Source organism: Vulpes lagopus, chromosome 11 (assembly GCF_018345385.1).
Source record: "Vulpes lagopus strain Blue_001 chromosome 11, ASM1834538v1, whole genome shotgun sequence".
In the NCBI taxonomy this organism is placed as follows: Eukaryota; Metazoa; Chordata; class Mammalia; order Carnivora; family Canidae; genus Vulpes; species Vulpes lagopus.
The window spans coordinates 4623320-4643071 of NC_054834.1; positions in this window are offsets into that span (position 1 = coordinate 4623320).

Consider the following 19752-nt stretch of genomic DNA (forward strand, 5'->3'; position numbering starts at 1 on the left):
ACATCGGGCTGCCTGCAGGGAGCCTGCTTCTCCCTCTGCCTGTGTCTCTGCCTCTCTCTCTGTGTCTCTCATGAATAAATATATAAAATCTTTCTTTAAAAAAAAGAAAAAAAACAAAACAAAACCAAGAGTCAGACAATTAAGCAACTGAACCACCCGGGTGCTCCATGTTGTTATTTTCTTGAACATTTTCAAGTTGCCTTTTACTTTTTTTGGCAAAAGGTAGGGATTAATTTTAAAGGAGAATGAGGATTGGTTGGGAATGTCAGTTTTATACCGTTTCAGATCCAAAGCCAACATCACCCAATATGAATACAAAGAAATGTTGAAGCTGTGCTGCACAATAATTCAAACTCAGCTATATGTATAGTTTAAGTTTAACTGTAATAGAATCAAGGAAACTGGGTATAAAAGAACAATTTTTATTGCATTACAATATTATTCCATAACAAATTAAAACTTAAATAAAATACCTTTTAATGAATTATAATAGCAGAATACTTGAATGGTATCTTCTCACCCAAACTGAAATAAGAAATTAGTGAAATAGGTAAAACATTCCAACAAAGTAATAACCTTCCAGAAAAACCAGCATACATATGTTTCGTATCATCTGATACAGCTGGTAAAGTAGTTATTCAGTCTTTGTCATTCACGTTCTATCTAAGACTGTCTCTATAGACCTTCTTTTTCGAATATTACAGTGTTACATTCTATGCTGACATCTAATTACCTGATAGACATAAAATGCTTTCAAGATGCATAACGTATTTTGCGGCAGCGGTTTCTAAAAGCTTTCCTTGAGCTTTAATTTGCCTAAGTTAAGCATAATACAAATGCTTCTTATGCAAGTAAAACAAATGAGTGAAAATAATTTGGGATGAATTTAATGACTATATTTTAAGTAATTGCTTTACAATGTACACTGTGTATATATGAATATTACGTACATACAGAATATTATATATATATGCATACATACACATTTTCAATAAAGATAACTCTTAGGTTGGTAATCAGCCCTGATTTTTTTTTTAATTATAATGACATTAATGCTTAATATAAGTTCTGACTGGTTAGACAGTTACATAGAGATGCATATTTAAAGAGCATCAAGCTGCTGAATAGGGACCCTTATAAGGATTTGTTGTCAACAACATCACTGTAAGACAGATTGATTTCTTATGGTGATTTTTAGCTAATGTCTTTGCCCAAAACTTAAGCAATAAGCAATTCCTGCTGGTTTCACAACCCACCCCCAACCCCACCGCCTCCCGAATTCTTAACACTTCGTTTCACTTTTGCTTTTATTTCCATAGTAACCAGCTAGCACAGGAATGTTCCAACAGTTCTGCTGGCTTCAAATCTCCTGTCAAATGGTTCTGCTGCTTAAGGTGCCAGCATTATAACATACTGTGACTCAGCTTTCTGTTGAGTTACATTTCTGATTGGTAGTAAATATCCTCCATCTTTTTCTTCTTTTTTTTTCTTTAATTTCAAAAGATGCCGTCTTCAAAATGTACCAGTTAAATTCATTTGTCAGTTGATTATATTTTTTTTCAAATTTAATAATTCTTCTGTATTATATTTAATGTATATCTTTTACTCAAGATAAAGTTTTATTTAACCTTTGAGCACCTACCTAACATATTTTAGAAAGAATAGCTATGAGCATATTTAAGGTAGGATTCTTGAACTCTAGAAATCACAGGTAGTAGAATAGAAAACCATGAAAATGATCATTTTACATAAAAATTTAAAATATAGGCCACGCAAATTACTGTTGATATACACAAGAAAAGGTAGTTCCTCCTACAGAGGAACCTCTGTGTAAAGGAGAATTTGTCAGAAAGAAAAGCTGGGGGAAGACACTTAAGAAGAATAATGGAATCACAGAAGACAGAAAAATGGAGAAAGACACAAGTGTTTGGTGAACATAAATTGTTTTATGTGCCTAAACCAGAGATTATTAGGAATGTTAGATTATGAAAAATAATTTAACATATATAGTTGATTGGAAATAGAGTTTGTGAAGATATTATTACTCTAACGATACTATTACTTGTCTATGCTTTCTTTTTTCCCCTTCATTTTGAGAGTTTGGCACAGGCCACACGTTCGGTGAGTCTCATGGTGTCTGTATTCACTTCTCCAGTCTCATAAAGGGAAGGGCGACTAAAAGCCCTTCTATTCTCAGAGCTCTTGGTATCCCTTGGGTGTAGATTTTCTTTGAGTTATGAATGATTTTGTGTCCTCAGTTTCCTTACCTGTAACTAAATGGATAGTTACTTAATACATTATATTTCAGTTTCCAACTAAACTCTTAGCTTCCTTCAGCCCAGCAAGCAGCCTCTACACCACTGGTCATGGGAAAATGCACAAGGCTACACTTTCTAATACCTGTGCACCCTAAGTTAATGTAGCTTCAAAGGCTGTCATTCCCCTGGTGTAAGCTGCCGCATTAGACAAATCACACTCATAGTGGATATAATTTGCAGAGGTTTTGCAGTTACTTTGGCGAAATTAAATTAAAAAGTAGGTTTTCTATTACATTTTCTGACATTCAAGCTTTAAAGATCTTATCAAGAATTAAATTAGGCTAACTTTCTCCATCTTTTTTTTTTCTTTTCTTTTCTTAGGGAACATCCAGTAAAGTAGTTCTTTCATTTAGTGGATAGGATAAAAATATCTTAATTCAGGTGTTTTAAAGGGTGATAAAACTGACCCTGCATGTTATAGACCAATCAACTTCATTAATGCTGCCGTTAAATCGCACATGAGAATTTTATTGCAGTAGTTGGAATTGATGAAAAAATTTAAAAGTACAGATGTAATATGCTAATAGTAGTTAGGTAATTTCCCAAAGATCCCAAAGCTAAGCGATTTTTCCTACTGAAAATTGATCTTGTCTTCACTCATATTTCAGTATTCTTGTGCAAATTGAGACAACAGGAAAAATGTACTTTGTGTAACTGCTATAGATACATTTTGTTGGGGTCGCTTTCCAAGTTACAATCTATATTCTTCACCTGGCCTCAGAATGAGATATTAAGAATTCAGATTCAGTGATATGGCTTGTGAGACATCCAGGAAGTTCTGCTTGACTTTATGTATGTGTACCTAATTTGCTTAAACAAATATCTTCATAGGGACACCTGGGGGGCTCAGTGGTTGAGCATCTGCCTTCGGCTCAGGGTGTGATCCTGGGGTCCCGGGCGTGATCCTGGGGTCCCGGGATCGAGTCTTGCTCCCTGCAGGGAGCCTGCTTCTCTCTCTACCTGTGTCTCTCCCTCTCTCTCTGTGTGTATCTCTCATGAATAAATAACTAAAATCTTTTTTTTTAAATAACTAAAATCTTAAAAAAAACAAGTATCTTCATACATATAGATATACATAATACATATTTGCTTTTGAACGAATGTCTCTGAGCATATACAGCTAGTACTTGTAATTACAATGTGTCCACCACTGTTTTAATCACTTTGCATATGTTTATGCCTTTTATCCTCAAAGGAAAGGAGCCTCTCTGAGCATAAATCCCCACATATATAAACAGTATGTGAATTGGAGTCAAAATGCACACAGGCCACAGAGTCCTGACTCTGGAATACAGGTAAACCACCTGGAGAGCTCCCCAAGTTCCAGACCCTACACCCCTCTGTCTGCAGGGTCATAATCTCTCGTGGGGAGGCTTCAAGCAATACCATATTTAACAGTTTCTCAGGTGATGCTTGTGCTCACCAAAATTTATGAACCACTGTCTTATGCAGGCACCGTCTTGCTTGCTTTATATTATTTTTAAAATACGGATTCTAAAAATGGTAGTTTTGTGTCATTTTCTGTTCTTTAAAATGTCACATTCTGTGGCTCCAATTCAATCCCTTCTGACAGTTCACAGCAGTTCTCAGATTCATTCTGCACGCAGCGATCACGTTGCAAAGATTTACTACTCAACACTTTAGAAAGCTCTTATTATTGCTGATATGCTCCCACCACTGAGTAACATTCTCTGTTGACCTTGATAGACTTTTTAATTGCAGGTTCTCATAAGGACCTCCATGCCCCTGTACACACCACCATCCTGCATCGTGTAATACATTCTAAGGAAGGACACATTCCTTTTTTTTTTTTCTTTTTCTTTTTTTTTTTTTTTTTTTTTTACCATGTAGGCACAAAGGCTGGTTCCCATGGGCCCCCGTCCCAGAGGGGACCCTTGCCTCAGTCAGGTGGTCACATGGTTAGGTACTTGCTGGTACTGCTTTTCTCATGGTCACCCTGACAACTCTACGCCTTGTCTGTGGGTCTGTAATCACTCTCCTTTGCCTTAATTATGGCCCTCATAGAAATGGGTTCACTTCCTTTTTTTTTTTTTTTTTTTGGTCTAAAGAGACACCCAGGTTTACTTACCTGGGGTAAAATTCAGGTATTCTTTTTTTTTTTTTTTTTTTTCCTGTCAGGCTAGATCACAGGGGGAGAAAAAAATAGCCTTTTGTTACATACAGTACCCAATTCCCTTCTCTCAGCTGATGCGTGTGCATAGCTGAGTTCTGACAACCTGAATGAAAACCTGTGATCTAAGTGATGCTCCGTCTGGCACATCGGAAGGATCCCCAAGCTTTCTCTTCTCAGCATGACGCAGGAGTGGTTTATCTGCCTTTTCAGATTTGAGAGAGAAAGAACAGCTTCCAGGCAGATTCAACCCCTAGGAAAAGCAAACGGACATTTTCTTTATGATCTTTTTAATTTTTAGATTTACAGACAGCATCAATGCAGTATCCTTAGAACTAAATTTTAACTGTGAGAGGCATTAAAAAAAAGTCTCCATTACCTTTTTAATGTTAGGTATAGATTTTTAGAGGCAGAGATGACAAAATATCAAGAACTGGATCCCAGTTCCAAATTTCCTTTCCCCCAAGGCCATCGTGTCAGATGTAGCTAAGTGCACATGCTTCTATTAGCCGCGATGCATGAATCTAGAAAAGCTATCTCAAGGTCATTAAAGGGCATAGTCACCCATAAATGGGAGCCGCATATATCATGTTATTGGAGGCATCTCTAAGTGGACAGTGAGTTTATTTTATAGCATATCACAGAATGGTAGAACTGGAGGGGCATTTAAGATAATCTGTTCTAACACCTTTATTTCAAAGATGAGGAAATGAGAGCCCAGAGAAATTATATTACTTGCCCAAGGTTATAGAACTATTAATTACCACTTTCCACAAATGTGATAAATCTGTATATTTGAACTAGCATTAATTTTACCACAGAGAGAATGTATGCAAAAACAGCTTATAATCCATAAAGTAGACCATTCAGGGGATGTGTAAAAGTAAAACATCATCGCTAGAGAAGCTTGGAGATATTTTCAAACTTGTCATTTAATAGTAAAATATACTTATTTTGCTTTTAGAAATATGAATGTAAAAGAAATTGATTTATACATTGGTATGGATGCTCGAGCCATAAGAGTTTTCTGCAAAAGTGTTAAACAGTAGACTGCTTCGATTTTATTCTATTGGGTGTTTTGTTTTGTTTTGTTTTTTCAACAAGGAGGTTAACAGGGGGCATCTGATAGCTGGTGACAGGTAGTTTCTGAGAAGTGGTTCTGTTCTCAGCAGGCAATGGCAAGCTGACCTTAGAACCTTAGGGTAAGATTCCCAACACCAGTTCTCAGAAGACGGTGAGACATGGTGAGAAGGAAACGATTTATTGGAATTTAAGGCCATGTCCAGCAATCTTTTCTTCATGAGATAAAAACATGCCTATAGCATTATCACCTGCTTCTTCCATTTCTTAAACCTACTTCCCACATTAAGTTATTAAATTGTAAGATTGGACTCTGGAAACAGACTACTACAATTTGAATCCAGAATCCATCGTAATAAGCAGTATAAATCTTAGCAAATTGCATATTCTATTTGATTCTCAGTTTCCTCATGTAAGAATTAATTGAATGAATACATGTGAAGCCCTCAGGCCAGTGCCTCACCCACAATGTGGCACAATGTTTCCACCAACAGCATCTCGTAATCCTTAGCGTTGGCAGTAGTAGTAGAGTTAGGAGCATAGTAGCATAAGATTCTCAAGAAAACAAGAAGTTGCTCAGAGAAGAAATATTTTAAACTGACTCATTTTGGATAGTGATGTTTTGACTATGTCCTCACTGATTTTCTCCCTTTCAGGTCTCTCCATTTCTGATAAGGGTTTTGACAACTCTATCTGGTAGTGGGTTCATCTGTTTATTCTTCAATGCTGTCAGCTATGCTTCATGTGGTTTAATGCTCTATTGCTAGGCTCACACATATTAAGAATTGTTGGGATCCCTGGGTGGTGCAGCGGTTTGGCGCCTGCCTTTGGCCCAGGGCGCGATCCTGGAGACCCGGGATCGAATCCCACATCAGGCTCCCGGTGCATGGAGCCTGCTTCTCCCTCTGCCTGTGTCTCTGCCTCTCTCTCTCTCTCTGTGACTATTATAAATAAATAAAAAATAATAATAATAAAAAAAAAGAATTGTTATGTCTTAGTGGAGAATTGACCCCTGTAACATTACATAATGCACTTCGTTATACCTAATGACTTCCCTTGCTTTGCTCTGCTGTCTCTGACATTAGTATAGTTACAACCCCTTTCTTTTAATCAGCATTAGCATGGTATATTTTCTTCATCCATTTAATCTATGTGTGTTTCTTACAATCCCTTTTCAAATAGCATCAAAAATAATAAAATACTTATGAATGTGTTTAGTCAAGTAGATGAATCATCTGTACTCATACACACACACACAAACCATTGTAAAATATCAATGAAGGAAATTGAAAATGGCACAATAAATGGAAAGATATTCAGTGTTCATGGACCAAAGAATTAACATTGCCACAGAGACCATACTCTCCAAAGCAATCTATAGATGTAACGTGACCCTCATCAAAATTTCAACGTCACATTTCACAAAAAGACAAAAACAGAAAAGCAAACAAAACAAAACAAAACAAAACAAACTAAAATCTTTGTGGAAACACAAAAGGTCCTGAATAGCTTAAATCAAAGTTGAGAAAGAACAAAGCTAGAGGCCTCATCACATGTGCTCTTTTGAACTATGTTACAAAGCTATAGTAATTAAAATAGCACAGTCTCGGGGCACCTGGGGGGCTCAGTTTAGTATCTGACTCTGGGTCAGGTCATGATTTCAGGGTCCGCAGACTGAGTACTATGTCGGGCTCCATGCTTGGCGGGGAGTCTGCTTCTCACTATCTCTCCCTGTGCTGCTGGTTCTCTCTCTCTCTCTCTCTCTCTCTCTCAAATAAATAAATAAAATCTTTAAAAAAAAAAAAAAGGGAGAAAGGAAGAGTACAGTCTTGGCAAAATAGACACATGTATCAATGGAGTAGAATACAGTTGCCCAAAATAGACCCATGTATATAATGTCAATTAATTTTTAACAAGGTGCCAAAATTATACTAATGAAAAAAATATTTTCAATAAATGGTATTGTTAAAAGTAGATATCCACATGCAAAAGAATGAAAGTGGGCTTTTATCTGACACTATAGGTGAAAATCAACTCAAAATGGATTAAGAAATTAAATGTAAGATCTAAAACCATGAAACTCCTAGAAGAAAATATAGGGCTTAAGCTTTTTGCTCTTTGACATTGGTCTTGGCAATGTTTTGTTTCATTTTGTTTTTGGATTTGACATAAAGAGAAAAGGTAAGAAAACCAAATTAAAGAAGTGGGACTCAACCAAACTAAGCATTTCCTGACAGCTTAGTTTGGAAAGGAAAAAATGAAAAGGCAGCCTATAGAACTGGAGAAAATATTCGCAAAATATATATCATATAAGGGGTATTATCTATTATATACACATACAAATACACACACATATATCATATAACAATAGTAATATATATATATGTAATAGTATATGTAATAGTAATAGTAATATATCAATAGTAAGAAACAAATAATTCCTGTCTGTCTCTCCAACCTTAGGGCCAGTATTTTGCCTTCTGTCCTCACCTCTCTTATGGATTCAAGAAGAGTCATTGATTTTTCAGTCTTTTCAAGTTTTTCACTTGTATTTAGGGCACAGTGGTAGCTCCAAAGCTTCTTACATGTGGAACTGGAAGCCCACATTGGTGTTCTAGACTATTTTATTCCACGTACATTCTATCATTTTAGCAATCTTCCCTAATTTGAATTCTCATCTCTTCCCTTCATTCACATTAATAATGTCTGTGATTTCCCAGGACCATTTATAATAGAGTATTTGGTGACATTGATAAATCAGGTAGTGCAGAAAGAAAATATGTGTGGAAGTAGACAGTGACAGTTGATAGAGTTCCATTTTGAGCATGTTGCAGCTGAGAAGCTCGTTGGAAATCTGCATGGCATTTGCAATTCATATAAATTCCATAATTTGGAATTTGTATCTATTGTTCAGGCAAGAAATGAAGATTAGACAGCTTTGTATCAAAGCATCATTATTGGAGTAATATTTTAATTTGTGTAAATAAAGAAAATCACAACAAAAGAGACACAGAATATGAAGAAGCACCAAAGCAAAAATAGTAGGATTAAATTGGTCTAAAAGGTAAAGAGAGAAAGGGTAGTAAAACATCATTTAAGGGAGTATGACATCGGTAAGAGTAACACCTGGAAAATGTCTCCTTTTCAAAGAAACTGAAAACTCTCTTCTGTATTACGCTTTTTGGGAGTTACAGATGAAACTTTAAAAATATTTTCAGTAGAGGATTTGGTGGAATTAAGACTATAAGGTGTTATAGATGGGTAAGAAATGGTGGCAGAGGTCATAAGTACTTAAACACTTGAGGAGGAAAAGAATCATGAGAAGTTGTAATGTGAATTTTAATAAGAAACAAAGAGTCCACATTTATCATTTATATATTTCCCTGAATTTTTAGAATTTATTTTTATACTACCTTCCCATTTTCAATGATAAACTCATTGAATGTTGAGTGTTTTCATATTGCATTGAGCATAAAAGAAAACCTAGAGTGGTGAACAGTCAAAAAAAATTTTTTTTTAAGTGTTAGGATCATCAAGGATTGGGAATAATTGACAAATGTAGCAATAACTCCAAACACTGTAGCCAGTCCAGGTCTTGTAGACACATAATTCTTTCTAAATATTTTATTTATTTATTTATTTATTTATTTATTTATTTATTTATATTTATTTATTTATTACAGAGAGTGGAGGTAGAGGCAAAGGAATAAAGAGAGAGAGTCTTAAGCAGACTTCCATACTGAGAGCAGAGTCGTGATGCTATCTCATGACCCTGAGATCACGACCTGAGCTGAAATCAAGAATCAGTCACTTAACTGACTGGGCCACCCGGACACCCCATTTCATAACTCTTTATAATTGTTATAATTGTCAGTATGCTGCATGCTTTGTTTTTTTCAGAATTCACCAGAATTATTCTATTCTTCCATTTCAGAAGCATTTATTGAGTAGGAGTATCTTCTAAGCATTTTTTAACTTTTGGTCCTCATAAGTGGATAGCTAGCAAACAAATTATTCCAATCAAATAACTTAAAATCTTGAAAAGAAATTCAAAATAATATGTGATATTGTATTGGAGAGCTAACAAATCATTGAGACCTAACTGGGGGAGAATTAAGAACCCAGCTTTCAATGGTGCTTTTTTTTTTTTTTTTTTTTTTTGGCTGTGGGATTTTACTTATTCCAGAGTGAATGGCTGCATAAATAAGTGGTTGAATAAAACTTTTGACAACTTCTGAAGGCCTAGGAGAAAAAGACTGGAGGGCACCTGGGTGGCTCAGTGGTTTACCATCTGCCTTCAGCTCAGGGCATGATCCCAGGGTCCTGGGATCAAGTCCCACATCGGGCTCCCCGCATGGAGCCTGCTTCTCCCTCTGCCTGTGTCTCTGCCTCTCTCTCTCTGTGTCTCTCATGAATAAATAAATAAAATCCTGAAAAGAAAAGAAATAAAAGAAATAAAGAAAAGAAAAGAAAAGAAAAGAAAAGAAAAGAAAAGAAAAGAAAAGAAAAGAAAAGAAAAAAAAGATACTGGAATCTAGAACCTACCCAAGTGTGAGAACCACAAAGCATTTTAAAACACCTCACTTTAGGGATCCCTGGGTGGCGCAGCGGTTTGGCGCCTGCCTTTGGCCCAGGGCGCGATCCTGGAGACCTGGGATCGAATCCCACGTCGGGCTCCCGGGGCATGGAGCCTGCTTCTCCCTCCGCCTGTGTCTCTGCCTCTCTCTCTCTCTCTCTGTGACTATCATAAATAAATAAAAAATTTTAAAAATAAAAAAAAATAAAAAATAAAAAAAAAAATAAAACACCTCACTTTGGATGAAGTGAAAAACTTCTGACTCAGTGTCTACACCTGGGGGAGGCAGGCCCCAGAGATTGTATCTCAGTTTAAGTAATCTCATTTTCTAAAATTGAACGGAGGTGGGTCTGGATGATTGGCTAATTGAGAGTCTGCTGATGGGAGCGGAAAAATAGTATTTAGAGGGCCTAAAAATTATTCTAGATTTCAAATTATTTTTACAAATAGTTTTAGAAATGTGATGTCTATTTAACAATGGGGCATATCTAAAGTAGATGAGGAGACATGACAACAACAATAAAACAAAACAGAAACTAGAAGGCAAATAAAATGTAACAAAGATCATGCCCCCAGCGGATTTAGGAAATTATTAGATAAAGACTTTAAAATATGTTTGCTCAAAGAACTAATCACAAGCTTGAGGATTTTTGCAGAAGGTAAAGATCTACAAAACTATATAAAAAATAATAGAACTAAAAATAAAATAACTAAAATTAAGAAATAATGAACATATTTCACAGCAACATATATACAGCCAAAAAAATAATTGGTAAATTGGAAATTGTCAGAAAAAATTGTCCATAATATAGCTTAGTGATAGACAAAGTGAAGTGAAAGAGTAACAAACATCACAAATACTGCAACAATTTTATGTGTATTTCACTGTAATCCTTAACAAAAGGTGAGAGACTAAAAGAAAGAAGAAAACTTTAAGAATATAAGAGCTGATAACTTTCAATTAAAGAATAATATAAAGTCAGATATTTAAGAAACCGTATGAACATATAAATAGAAAATATAAATACATCCTTAGATAATACTACATTAACTGTGGAAAAATAAAGTGGAGTAATAAATCAACATAAGCATCCAGAAAGAGAGAGAGAGGAAGAAAAAGATTACCTCCCAACATAAGATAAACTAATAGATGACTTTTCACAGACAGAAATTGAAGGAAAATGAGCAATATCTATAATACCTGGGAAAATTGCCTATCTAGCATTTCATTCCAAGTGAAGAGATCCTTTGAGAATAAACTGAAATGCTTGCATTTCAGACTAACAAAAACAGAGAATTCAGCAATACCTGAACCATAGTAAAAGAATTACAATTTTTTTTCAGAATTTTTTTTCAGAATAAAGTAAAATGATCAAGGAGAGAAGTCCAGAGTTTTGGTAAGGAATAACATTTTTGAAAATGAGGGAAGATTTAATATGTAGGTCGGTGTACATGAAAATTGGACAAAAGAGAATGAATTTCTAGTGGTGCATATATGAAGAGAGAGCTCTCTTTCTTACTCTTTGCCTGCCCCATTACAGATTAGAAAGATCTATTTACAAAGGACGTGTTTATAAAATATATAAAGAGCTTTTATGCTTAATAAGAAGATAAATAATATAATGAAAGAGCAGGTAAAAGAGTCAAAGAGACATGCACCAAAGACACAAAAATGACTAATATACACATGAGAATACACTCAAAATCATTTGTCATTAAGAAAAACAAATTGAAAATTATAAGACAATTATATATCCACTGGAAAAGTCAATATTAAAAAAAACAAATCCTACCAAGTATGACAAAGATATGAAAACTATGTTCACACAAGGACCCATGCACAAATGACCATAACTGCTATGCTTGTGTAACAGCTAAAACCTTGAAAAACAAACAGGTAGTGTTTACTTAGTAGTAAAAAGTATTGAATTATTAATACACATAACAACATTGATCAATTTTAAAATAATTATGCTATGCAAAATAAGCCATAAAATTAATACATGCGTTATGATTCCATACACTAAATCTTAGATGTTAATGAATCTCTACACATAGAAACTCTTGGAATAATGGATATCTTCATTATCTTGATTTTTATGATGGTTTTATGAGTAACTGCAGGTGTGGTGGAAACAGTCAGAGAGGTTGAAATAGAAATAAGCCTGAGGATATGACAAATTGCTGTAATCCCATATTAAACCTTAACAAATAAGAAGTTGCCTCTTATGGATGAGCAAAGAAAGTGGTCTCTTCGAATGGAATCTACTCCTGGTGAAGATGCTGTGAAGATTGTCAAAATGACAGCAAAGGATTTAGAATAAGGTATAAACTGAGTTAATGAAGTAACTGCAGGGTTTGAGAGGATTGACTCCAATTTCCAAAGTAGTTCTATTGTGGGTAAAATGTTTTGAAACAATATCACATGCTACAGAGTAAAATAGTGTGGTAAACTCTATTATTGTCTTATTTAAAGATCTTGCCAGCACCACCCCAACCTTCAGCAACCAGCGCCCTAATAAGTCAGCAGGCATCAACATTTCGGCAAGAATTTCCACCAGCAAAGATTACAATTTGCTGAAATCTCAGATGATAGATAGCAATTCTTAGCAATAAAATAATTTTTAATTAAGGTAGGCACAGTTTTTAGAGACAATACACTCCAAGTATAGTATAAATGTAACTTTTATATGCATTGGACAACCAAAAAAGTTCATTTAACTCACTTTATTATATTTCCAATATTATGGTGGTCTGGAAGCATTCTTCAATATCTTGTGCATGCCTCTGCATGCACACGAGATTTACAATCTGTTGAAAATTTTAATATAAAACTTTCAAAAACGGGATCCCTGGGTGGCGCAGCGGTTTGGCGCCTGCCTTTGGCCCAGGGCACGATCCTGGAGACCTGGGATCGAATCCCACATCGGGCTCCCGGTGCATGGATCCTGCTTCTCCCTCTGCCTGTGTCTCTGCCTCTCTCTCTCTCTCTCTCTCTCTGTGTGACTGTCATAAATAAATAAAAATTAAAAAAAAAATAAAAAAAATAAAACTTTCAAAAATGAATGGAACAACTAGACAAAGTGAATACAGATATACAGGACTTGAACAAGTTACTAACCAGCTTTAATTGTCACATATAGAACAATCTACCTAATAGAGAATGAGCATTCTTTAAAGAGCATCTGAGAGGATATCCAGAATAGATAATGATAGTCTTTAAGTAAGTTCTAATAGTTTAAAACAATGAAGCATATGAAAGATATTTCTCCATCATAATAAAATTAAAATATAAATCACCAAAGGAAAGATGTCTATTCACTAATATTGGGCAAACAGCACATTTTAAATGAAAAATGAGTAAAAGGATCAAAAAGGAAATTAAATATTTGGAATAAATAAAAATAGATTTGCAAATATGGTGTGCAGCTAAAACAGTCCTTAGAAGAGAAATCTGCAGCTTTAAAAACCAATATCAGTAAGTAAATAAGGTCAAAAATAAATATTCTATCTTTCCATTTCAAGAAACTAGAAAAAGAAGAGCTATTAAACTTAAATAGTGGAAAGGAAATAAAAATTAGAGAAGAAATCAGAGAAATAGAAAATATAAAAATGAAAAAAAAATCAATATAACCAAATATCAGTTGTTAAAAACATAAACATAATTGGCAAATCTTTGGCTACGCTGACCAAGAGAAAGAGAGACAGCACAAATTTCAAAAAATCTGGAATTAAAAACAGAATATTACTACTGACACTGCAAAAACTAAAAGAATTATAAATTAACATCTTGAATAATCTCATGCCAACTAACACTTAGATAAAATGGATAAATTACAATGAAAACACAAATTAATTAATTGATTCACAAACAAATGAAGGATATTAAAGCTGGTACAGCCATTCTGGAAAACCATATGGAGGTTCCTCAAAAAGTTGAATATAGAGCTACCCTATGATCCAGCAATTGTACTACTGTGTATTTACCCCAAAGATACAAATGTAGTGATCCAAAGGGGCACCTGAATCCCAAAGTTCATAGCAGCAATGTCCACAAAAGCCAAACTATGGAAAGAGCCCAGAAGTCCATTGACAGATGAATGGATAAAGAAGATGTGGTATAAATATACAATGGAATATTACTCAGCCATCAAAAAGAAATCTTTTCATTTGCAATGACATGGATGGAACTAGAGGATATTATGCTAAGTAAAATCAATCAGAGGAAGACAATTATCATATGATCTAACTCATATGTGGAATGCAAGAAACAAAACAGAGGATCATAGGGGAAGAGAGGAAAAAATAAAACAAGATTAAATCAGAGAGGGAGATAAACAATAAAAGATTCTTAATCATAGGAAACAAATTGAGGGTTGCTGGAGAGGAGGGTTGTGGGGGAACAGGGTTACTGAGTGATGGACATTAAGAAAGGCGTGTGATGTAATGAGCACTGGGTGTTCATATATGTTTGATGAATCACTGACCTCGACCTCTTGAAACCAGTAATACGTTATATGTCAATTAATTGAATTTAAATAAAAATTCTAAAGAAGCCTTAAAAAAAACTACAGACCATTAATCCTAATGAAAATCTATACAAAATCCTCAACAAAATGTTAGGAAATAAATTCCAACCTCTTTTATAAAGGTACTATAAGTCATTAATAAAAGTGATCTATCTCAGGAATGCAGGATTGATTTCACACCTTAAAATCACTTAATGAAAAACACAATAGTAATAAATGAAGGACAAATACTTGATCATCTTGATAGATATAGTAGGAGCATTGACTAAATGAAGCATCCATTCATTAAAAAAAGAGGGAATGGAACTCCGAGCAAACTAGCAATGGGATGGAAATTCTCAACCTTAAAAGCACCTACAAATACCAGAATATACATTGAAATGTTGAAATGCTTTCAACGACCTCTCTCTAAGTTAAGGAACATGTCAAATATGTCCATTTTCATCAAAATCTAAAACAAAATAAAACAAAACAAAAATAAAAGATATCTAGATGGGACAGGAAGTAGTAAAATTGATTTATTCACAAATGACATAATTCTGAATCCTAAATGTATGAAAACATTGGGAACTCACAACACTCATGCATGCACAACTGTTAGAGCTCATAAATAAGTTTAGCAAAGTCTCAGAAACAATAATACCATAGAAATATCAGTTGTACTCTATATACTAGCAATAAACAAAACAATATTAAGAAAAATCCATTAAAATAACAACAAAAGTACAGAAAATGTAGGAATACAGTTGTAAAAATAAATACATGACTTGTACTGTGAAGAAGACACACAGAGGAATTAAAGATCTAAATAAATGGAGAGATATTACATGTGTATTATTGGATTACTCAAGATTTGTTCTCTAAAATTAACAATAGATGAATGTAATCACACACACACACACACACACACACACACACAAATCCTAACAGGCTTTTTTTGGTAGAAATCAACAAACATCCTAAAATGTATTTGAAAATGTCCCAGAATAGCCAAAATTTTTGAAAACAAAGAATAAGTTGAAACCTTAAATGATCCAATTCAAAACTGACTCTAAAGACAATCTAATTCAATCAGTGTGGTACTGATGCAAGGATAGTCATAGAGATCAGTGAGATACAATGAAGTCCAGAAACAAATCTGCCTGTGGTAAAATGAAATTTAACAAATGTATGAAGAAAATCCAGTGGGGAAGGGATAGCATTTGCACAAATGGTATTGAGATGATTGAAAATTTACATAAGAAAGAAGAAAGAAAGAAAGAAAGAAAGAAAGAAAGAAAGAAAGAAAGAAAGAAAGAAAGAAAGAAAGAAAGAAAGAAAGAAAGAAAGAAAGAAAGAAAGAAAGAAAGAAAGAAATTGACCTCACCTCTTACCATGCACAAAGATCAACTCAAATGGAACAGATTTAAATGTAAAAACTAAAATTTGAAAACCTGAGAAAAAAACACAGAAAATCTTGCTGATCTTGAGACACAAAGATTTCTTCAATATAATGACAAAGGTATAGCCAGTAAAATAACAAATTGATAACTTTGACTTCATTAAAAGAAACTTCTATGCTCCAAACATAACATTTGTAGGATTAATTAAAAGAAGAAATTGTAAGAAAATATTTGCATATTATATATGGTATTACCTAAAAGATCATGAACACATAAGAAACTCTTACAACTCAATTACAAGACATGTGAATTTATTATGGTTAAATATTTGAATAGATATATTAATGACTAGCGAACATAAAAAAATATACTCAACATCATTTGTTATTAGAAAAATGCAACTTAAAACCACAATAAGATCCCATTGTGCACATGCATACACACACACACACATACACATACACACTAAACTGGATGCATTTTAAAATATAGACAATAACGAGTATTGGTGAGGATGTAGAAAGAATGGAAACCTTATAGATTGCTGGTACAAATGTAAAATGATATAGACACTTCAGCAAACAGTTTAGCAGTTTCTTTTAAACTTAAATATAAACTTACCATATTATTTATCCATCCTAGTCTAGGAATCTTTCAAAGGGAAATAACAACCTATATCTACAAAAAACTTGTACATGAATCAAATGTTTATAGCAGCATTATTCAAAATATCACCCAACTGGAAGTAATTAAAATGTCCATCAAGTGATGAACTGGTAAGCAAAACTGGTCTATTTATAAAATGGAATATTCTTCATCAGTAAAAAGGAAGGAAGTACTGATACACAGAACAAAATGGATTAATCTCAGAAGCATTATGGGAAGTGAAAGAAATCAGATTCCAGAGACTATATATTGAGATTATTATGCCATTTATATAAAATATGGGGGAAAAAGGATTAATTTATAGACTAGAATGAATAGTAAGCCTATGGCTTGAGTGGGTGTGGAGATTAACAAAATGAGCACAAGAAACATTGTGGGTGATGGAAATGTTCCAAACATGGATTTAGTGATAGTTACACAACTCTATATATTCACTAAAATGTCATTGAATGCTACATTTATAATGGGTGGATTTTATGGTATATGATTTATATATCAATAAAGCTGTTTTTAAAAATGTAAAAAAAGGACAATTTTGAAATGTCAAGGGAATATGCAGACTAGGAAAGAAAAAATTGCCACATATACTCGATATATTTTATTCTATAATCAAAGAGGAGGAAAATCCATATGAAGAAAATAGGATATGAAAGTGTACAAGAGACTTAAACACTTTACCAAAAATATGACATCTATTTTCAATAGCTAAATAAACATTACTCACCAGAGAAATGACAATTAAAAACCACATTAATACCATTACATTTATATCAGAATGGTTAAATTTTTGAAGTCTAAACAAACATTGCTGCTTTTGATGGTATTGAGCCTTTAGAACTTTCATGCACTTGCATGGTGGGGGTGTGAATTGGTATATGCACTTTGCAGATAGTTTGACATTCCTCCAAAATGTGGTTCATGCATGAGAGATGTGTGCCAAGAGATATGCACAAGGATTAGCAGAGCAGCAGCAGCAGTCAAAAATTATATACAAATCAGATTTGCACCAACATTATAATGGATAAATAAGTCATTGTGTGTGTGTGTGTCTGTGTGTGTGTGTGTGTGTGTATATATATATATATATATATATATACATACACACAACTTATTTCCAGGAATAAACACAAATAATTCACAAGCATACACAACAATGAAATCAAATTATCAAAACAATCTTGAGCAATATAAACTTTATATTTAAGTTTAAAACAAAAAAATGTGTATAAAATACATATTGTATGATTCTATATTGAAAGTTTATTTAGAAAAGTACACTTTAGGGATCAGGATTACCTGTTAATGGTCTAAAATTATAAAGACATACCAGTGAGTGATTAATAAAACTCAAAATATTTGCAGGGTAGCAAGGGCATGGATTGTCAAAGTATGACGGGGCTTCAGACAGGTGACAGTGTTTTAATCTTGCAAAGGGTGGTTATGTTGGTGTTAGCTTTGTGTGAAATCATTCAGCTATACATTGATTTTTTTTGCACCCTTTGTCTTTATATATGGGATTTCAAAATGTAAAAAAATAAAGAATAAAACATTAATTTGGGATAATGTAATACGTTGAAGTAGATCTCTTTTGCAAAAAAATAATTTATTATTTTTTAAAATATTTTATTTATTTATTCATGAGAGACAGAGAAGGAGGCAAAGACACAAGCAGAGGGAGGAGCAGGGTCCTTGTGGGGACCCTGATGCGGGACTCGATCCCAGGGCCCTGGGGTCACAAACTGAACCAAAGGCAGATCCTCAACCACTGAGCCACCCAGGTGCCCCATAAATAATATTTAAAAAGGCTATAATTATCTGTGGCCAGACTGGCTCCTGAGCACTTTTTTTTTTTAAGATTTTGTTTATTTATTCATGAGAGACACACAGAGAGAGGTGGAGACACAGGCAGAGGGAGAAGCAGGATCCATGCAGGAAGCCTGATGTGGGACTCCATCCCGGGATTATGGGATCACGCCCTGAGCCAAAGGCAGACAATCAACCATTGGGCCACCATGCACCCTTCCTGAACACTTTCTAGAAAATTGTGATTCCCATCACATTCATAACTTATTAATCCATTTCTCAAAATTGTCCTGGGTTGCAACATTCTTTTGGAAAAAAAATGGGTTTTGAAAAAGAACAACAAATCCGCTTGGGCAATCATCTCTACAATGCATTAATTTATGCTTTAAATCTTTTATATGCTGTGGCATTCCTCTTGGTGGAGGGAGGGGGAATTTATATGGGAAGACAAAAGGACACTATTGCTCATATTTATTATGGTTTAAGTAATTTATGTCAGGATATTACCAATCAATATCTACTAAGGAGCCTAATAAGTTGGAATTTATCTTATTATTTTATTCTACGTTAGGAAGCAGCCTTGCATCTTACAGGTTTACTAATGTGATTTTGTCCCCAAATCTTTCTCCATCTCTGGACTGGGCTAGTATCCCCACTAAATATGAAATACACCTGACTACTCTAACAGAACCCTGTTCATGTCCTTCACAAAATACACCAATATTTGGAGTTATTCATACATATTTGCATTTATTTTATGACTCTCTTCTCCGCAAAACTGTAAGTTCCAATAAAGACTATTTGTGCATAGGTCACCTCTGCACCAGGGCCAGTGACAGTGCTCTGTAGTGCCTGAATTAGTGATTTAATCTTAGCAACCTTTCTCCAGCCATGCCTGGATAAAAACAGTCACAGTAAAATAGATAATCACTGGAAGTATGTTACTTGGCATTGACATTGAAAACAAAGAACTACCCTCCAACGGTGTGATGTTGCTTGAGAATCTTACAAAACATTTTTCTCTTGGTTCGTGTCAAGTATGACCTTTAATAGGAAAGTTGCTAAACCAATGGTGTGTAGTAGATGTGATTGCAAGCAGATGGAAATTCATTCAGCCATTTTTAACAGCTCACATCTCAGTACTGCAACCAGTTAGCTATGTTTTATTGGTCCACATAAAATCCTATTTTTTTTGAAGATGGAACACATGCAAAGGAAAAGAGGGAGGCACATTTTATCACCTCCATATCTACATTTCCTAGGTGAT